At 50.5% G+C, this 6,000-nt stretch overlaps 1 protein-coding gene across 3 annotated transcripts in view; it reads right to left on the reverse strand.

Annotated features, from left to right (window-relative positions):
• BRINP1 (BMP/retinoic acid inducible neural specific 1) overlaps nucleotides 1–5,461 on the reverse strand; it is a 94,279-nt gene extending 88,818 nt beyond the window's left edge. For all 3 annotated transcript variants that reach the window (XM_084650060.1, XM_084650058.1, XM_084650059.1), the window contains exon 1: nucleotides 5,102–5,461. The gene's annotated coding sequence lies outside the window, so the exon portion shown is untranslated. The remainder of the gene's footprint in view (nucleotides 1–5,101) is intronic.
• Nucleotides 5,462–6,000: the final 539 nt, after the last annotated feature.

Below are 6,000 nucleotides of genomic sequence, written 5' to 3' on the forward strand. Positions count from 1 at the left end.
GTTCGGCCGATCGCGGCTCCCGCTGGCTGCAGTTCGCCACTCCAGGCCACGGGGGGCTGCGGGAAGCAGTGTGGGGCGAGGGATGTGCTGGCCTCCCTTTCTGCAGCCCCCCTTGGCCTGGAGCAGCGAACTGCGGCCAGTGGGAGCCACGATCGGCCGAACATGCGGACGTGGCAGGTAAACAAACCAGCCCGGTGCACCAGGGGCTTTCCCTGAACACGCAGCAGACCGTCTTTGAGAACCACTGCTCTAGTCAACATCGCCCAGTCAACACCGTTGTGCTGCAGACACTGACCTGGCATCATCACTCAACATCTTTCTCAGAAGGATCAGAGGTCTAGACCCCTCAATAAAACTGTTCCATGTCTACGCCCCATCGCCTGCCCGCTACACCTGATAGACAACACTAAGTTCTGTCTACTGCACATGCTCCATTTGAACAAATAAAAAATGTGCCCTCCCCCCCCCACCCCCCGTCCTTTGGTTCTGCTTCAGGAGATTTCTGCTCCATCACTTGCTTCGTCAGTGCATGAAAAGCTGTTTATTGTAAAGGGAAGGTGCAAAGGGGCAGATACGTTGTATTAAAACCCCTCCAACCATGCAGCAAGGAGACCCCAGTCTGTAGCCCCAGCCACTGTTCACAGAAACATGTCACAGATTATTCTGTCCTCGCTTAGGCTCTGATCCAGTGCCCACTGAAGTCAATGGGAGTCCTTCCCCTGACTTCAGTGGGCAGTGAAACAGGACCTTCTTTCTTTCTTTTTTCTAATTATATTGACTCTGTTCCCTGATTAAAAGGGAAGAGCCCAGACTGTCGTGTCTAAAGATGATGTCAGTGGCTATTTCTCACTCTCATATACCAAACTGAAGTCATCAGATTAACTCACTCTAACCCCGCACACAAGGGCAAAACATAAACTAGATTCAGTCTCAACAGGGGAACCCCAAGGGTCCCCACCACCAAAGTTACAACCGGCAGCCAGGCCAAACAGGGCTGTGTTCTTCTTAGATCTCATAAGCAAAGCAACGCTGGGCCCATAAATAGCCACATTGGAGACCTCCACAGAAAACTCAGGACACAGCAGAAAGTGGCATGTGGGACTCAGTAGGACGTGCCCTTTTCTCTGAGCCAACTCGGAACCAATCAGTGCATCGCTATGGTGCTCATGGGAGAAGCCATCTTTCAGATGATAAATAAAACCAGTGGACCAGGTTGTGCACCATGAACCACTCCCGGACAGGACCTTCCCTACCATGATCTTCCCCCCTCCGAAAAGAAAGCCAGCTCAACTTCTGAATGCCCAGGAGCCGCTGCATGGTCTGGGATGATCTGACACAAGGTCCTTACTGCTTAATGTAATTAAGATCCTACCCCAGTTTTGCAAGAATAGAGCTGTTAACCAGTCCCCAGGGTCCTGGACATTCCCAGCTATGGGTGATTATATTCCGTATCCCTAAATTCGCCCCTGCCCTTTCAATGTGAGAAGCTATTTTTTTTTCACTCCCCCTCTTAAAAGCTGTAGTGTTTCTGGCCCAGATTGGCTGTTGGCCTCCATCCCAGAAGTGGCTGCATTTCAGCACTGGGTAAGGGATTCCTTTATGCACAGGGCCGGATCCTCATCATAACCCCATTGATTTCAGTTGAGGGCTGCTGATTTACACCAACAAAGGGTTTGGCCCAGAGCCTGGTAGTGCACCTGGGATCCTTTCAGACTAAAGACAGTGTATATGTCGTGATTTATTATTATCACCTGCTATTATTATTAGCTACTGGCTACAACTGTGTGAGGAGCGAAAATGTCACCGAGAAGGGCAGTACATGCAGGTCTTTGCCTGCATCCCACCAAACCTATTCTAGGCAAATGCTGTACACCTAACCTGTCTGGGAACCTAGCTGCTGTGGATCCAGCTGACTTCCTGCTTTGCAAAGCATTCCCACAACTGAAATGGAGTCAGAGCGCCCCCTTCTGGGAGCCACAATTCCATCCTGTGACACTGATTCCCTGTGTAAATGAAGATACTAGTGCAGAGACTCTGAGCTAGGAAATATCAGTGTTACCAGAAAGGTTTTAAATTGTATATGCATTTGTTTCTCACATACACACACAAAGGACATTAGATATCATACACGTACATTGCTGCATGCTTCCCCCCACCCCCCGAACATTGATGCGCTTCTCTAATTTCTCATCGAGGGACTTGTATTGGTTTACTTGTTTGTTTGTTTATTTATTTACCCTCCCATCCCTTCAGAGTTTCTTTTTAAATTTATTTGCTGATATTTGACATAAATCTAGGAGTTTTGATTTTCTCAACCCCAAATCTGATTTTTCATGCCTTTGCATCATATGTGACTATACAAGTGTATATGTCTGGGTCACATCTGGAAATCCAAACGGATGTCTCAGTAGGGCAGAGAGATACAACAACACAGACAGTTTTTCTCTGAGGCAAAGTCTTCGGAGCCATGTTCTCGGGGAAGGCAATGGGAGTTTTGACTGAGTGCGGACAGCAAGATTTGTGTTATAAAGACCATCTCAGTAATAACCCACAGTGGTCATGGTCAGTTCCACATAACATTCACCAGAAGCAGAATGCCATCTCTGTTCTATTTGGCCCCATACATACTTCCAAGATATTAAACATGTGGGGGAGGCAGGCAGGAGGGGAGACCATGGATAAACCTTTCACAATCCTGCTTGGAACCAGCTTTTAGAAGTAGCAGTACCCTCTCAATGTGTCCCTGAAATCAGAAGTTTTACCAGGACAGTCAGCTGGCCTCATTAGAGTCCTGCCCTTAGGGAGATTACACAATCTCCTAACTAGGCCCTTGGAAGAGAGAGGAGGTAGGAGGGGTGGTGTGGTTAGTGCATCTTAAACCAGTGACGACATCTTCCCCTCAAGCACCATACCAGTGTGTTCATCCCTGAACCAGGGGGGCAGCAAAGCAAAGGACTGTTGGTGAGGGATTCTGCTGCAAAGACTGGAGGGTTTTGCTCTGACCCCAATAAGTAGAACTAGAGTAAAGTGGGACCTTTGAAAACTATGTGTGTCTTGTGGACATACACAGAGATATTCTCTCTCTCTCTCTCACTCACTCACACACACACAGAGAGAGCGATATACACAACTATAACAGGGCATGTGTGATTTCTGCAAACTATCCTGACAGTCTCTAGCCCGAAGTCTGAAGGGTGCAGATGGTTCCCTCTCCTGGGAGACAATTCATGCTGCACCCACCTTGGCTGAAGCCTGTCTGTCTTTGCTCGGGTGAAGTAATCACCGAGTCCCGGGGCCATGCAAAGAGCAGTAAAACACAACAAGTCATGCAAAGCATTTTCTGCTGAGTGGCCATGGGCTGTGGAGGCAGACAACCCCCAAATCAATGCCTGGAAGATAATCCAAAGCAGAACAGTGTGCTTTCAAAGGGAGTTGCTTACCAAGAGATGTGCAAAGGCGGGGGGGGGGGGCGGCGACGCAGAGGAAGGGGACACCAAACCTGCCTGGAGATTTGATTTGCACAGACAGTGTGAATGGCAACACAGAGAAAGTGATGTGTGTGTAGATGGGTGCAGCAGACCAAGAATGGGGGTGGGAGATTGTGTGACTCCAAGATTGTCTGTGTGTTTGTGAGAGAGAGAGAGAGACCAAGATTGTATGCGTGTGCATGGGGTGGGGAGTTGTGTGCGTCCAAGATGGTGTGTGGTTTGTGTACAAGTAAGAGGGAGGGAAAGAGACCAAGTTTTGTGAGGTGTGTGTGTGTGGGGGGGGCGTTTGAGAGAGAGAGAGAGAATCACTAGAAACTAGGCCAGATATTTTAAAAAAAACCCCGCATATTTCTTGCTCCAAAACCTTGATTATCTTCTTTCCACTTGCCAACCCCCCCACTTCTCTGTAACTCTCCTGAAAGCAGCTTAACTCCCATTAAGGAATTATTACAATAAACCCAGATGGAAAGCCAGGCTAATATCCAGAGCATCGACTCCAGATGCCAATCACAAGGCTAAATTCATCCATGAAGATCGTCAACATTTGGTCTGCAGTTTCTTTTCTCTTCTCCAGGGCTCCTGCGCCCCCCCCCCCCCCCCCCCAGTATTGTATAGAGGGACACCTCCCACGCCCCCAGACTCTTCATGGCTCCTCCAAAACATGGAATCGGTGAGGGACCTGTCGGCGATGATGATGTAATGGTGTGGAAGTGCTCTCTCACTTGACCTCCCCAAATCCCCTATGGCCTGGGAAAAGCAAACTTATGCTCCTTTACCAGGCAGAAGTGCAAGCAGCCTTCACAACTGAGCGGCTCATCAATGCATAAAAAATCCCCAGCCCGGGGCGGGGGGAAGACGGGACGGACAAAACCCTCCCCACATCTATGGTCCTCTCCCCCCGCACATACAGACGTCCCACCCCCACCCCAGCTCCCCGTTATTCCTTGCCTGTATTTCAGTTTCTTCCAATTCCCATTCGGGGTAGAGACTAATCGGTGTGGGATTTAAAGCCACAGACTTCTCCTTCTACAGGATTTGCTTGTCGCTTGCACAAATGGAGCCGTGGGGATTAAGTGGAGATGACACCATCTCTTTGGGGACGTTTCCCCGGGATGTATCAATATTCTGCAATCCAGATAGAGCTGCAGGTTTTCACCCCCGCCTCCTGCTCTAGCCGAAGGCTGCATCCTTCCTCCCGTACGTTTTAGAAATGTACCTTGCCCCTAGCTACGTGATCCCATTGCATAAAGCAACTCCCCCCCCCATGCGTGCAAATGTCCTGACAGCCACAAGCGTGTTACACACACATATATCAGAAGCTAACTAGGTTACAGGACTTCTGCATTGAAACCCCACATTAACTTAGTGCAAACCCAGAGGGGAAGGAGAAGGGGAAAGAGACTGCCCGGCAACGTGTGTGTATATGTGTGTGTGTGTCAATGGCACTGATTCCGGGGGGGTAGGGGGGGTGGGATTCAATAGGACACCTTACAAAATGACATTACAGTAAGAAGGGATCACGACGAATGCGTGAAACGCAGTTCAAAAGCTGGGCACCAGGACACTGGGCTAACCGGGGATCCGATGCGGATGAAGCGAAACCCTCCCCTTACCTGAGGTTACTGTTCCTCTTTGGCTGAGAGCTGATCGCCGGTGGGTTTTATTGGGCTCGACAGGAACTGGTGGGATCGCCTCGGTGTCCAGCTTGCATACTGGGCGCTGTGCTGATAATGCAGGCGTGGGGATGCTGGGGGTCTAGCAGTACTGTTCATGCTCAGACAGAAAATCCCTTCCCTTGATCCAGATCGCAGGCATTAAGGGCAGAGGCAAATCCTCTCTCTCTCTCTTTCTTTCGCTTTCTCTCTTTTTTCCCCTGTTCCTTCCTCCTTTTTCCCCCTCCCCTCCCCTCTCCTCTGCCGATCAGTTTGTAGCCATCGGGGAAGGAGCAGCCGAGGCAGCGGGGAGAATGGAGAGGGGGCTGGAAATAAAAATGAAAAAGGCTTCGGGAGAGAAGCGAGAGGCGGGGCTTTCTGGGAGGGGCGGGGCTTAGAGACGCCTGGATAAAATGAATGGGGGGGGGGGCGGGGGAAACAGGGAGGAGCCTAAACCCGGAGATTTTATTCTAAAAGGTGTTTTGTTCACAGCTGGGGGGGGGGGGGGGGCTGAGAAGGGGACACAAGAGGAGGGACTGGCTCGGAGGAGCTGGGCAGACAGAGCCCGGGACGTGTCAAAGGCGGATCAGACTCGAGCTGGGGCTGCGTGGAGGGGCCGCGAGTGTGTGGTGGGGGCATCCAGAAGCGCGTGGGGAGGGGGGGTCTCCATGCGGTCAAGGGCCAGCCGTGGGTGGGACTGCAGAGTTCGCTTGCGTTGAATGGGGTGTGGGGGGAAGACACGGGGGGGGGGGAGAGAAGGCAGCAGGGGAGTGAATTTCTCATGAGAGCACCCGGCCCTGATCTTTTTATTTTAATTTAATTTTATTTTATTTTATTTTATTTGCGAGCTTATGCTTCAG

This window comes from Lepidochelys olivacea (assembly GCF_965140295.1).
Source record: "Lepidochelys olivacea isolate rLepOli2 genome assembly, chromosome: 16".
In the NCBI taxonomy this organism is placed as follows: domain Eukaryota; kingdom Metazoa; phylum Chordata; order Testudines; family Cheloniidae; genus Lepidochelys; species Lepidochelys olivacea.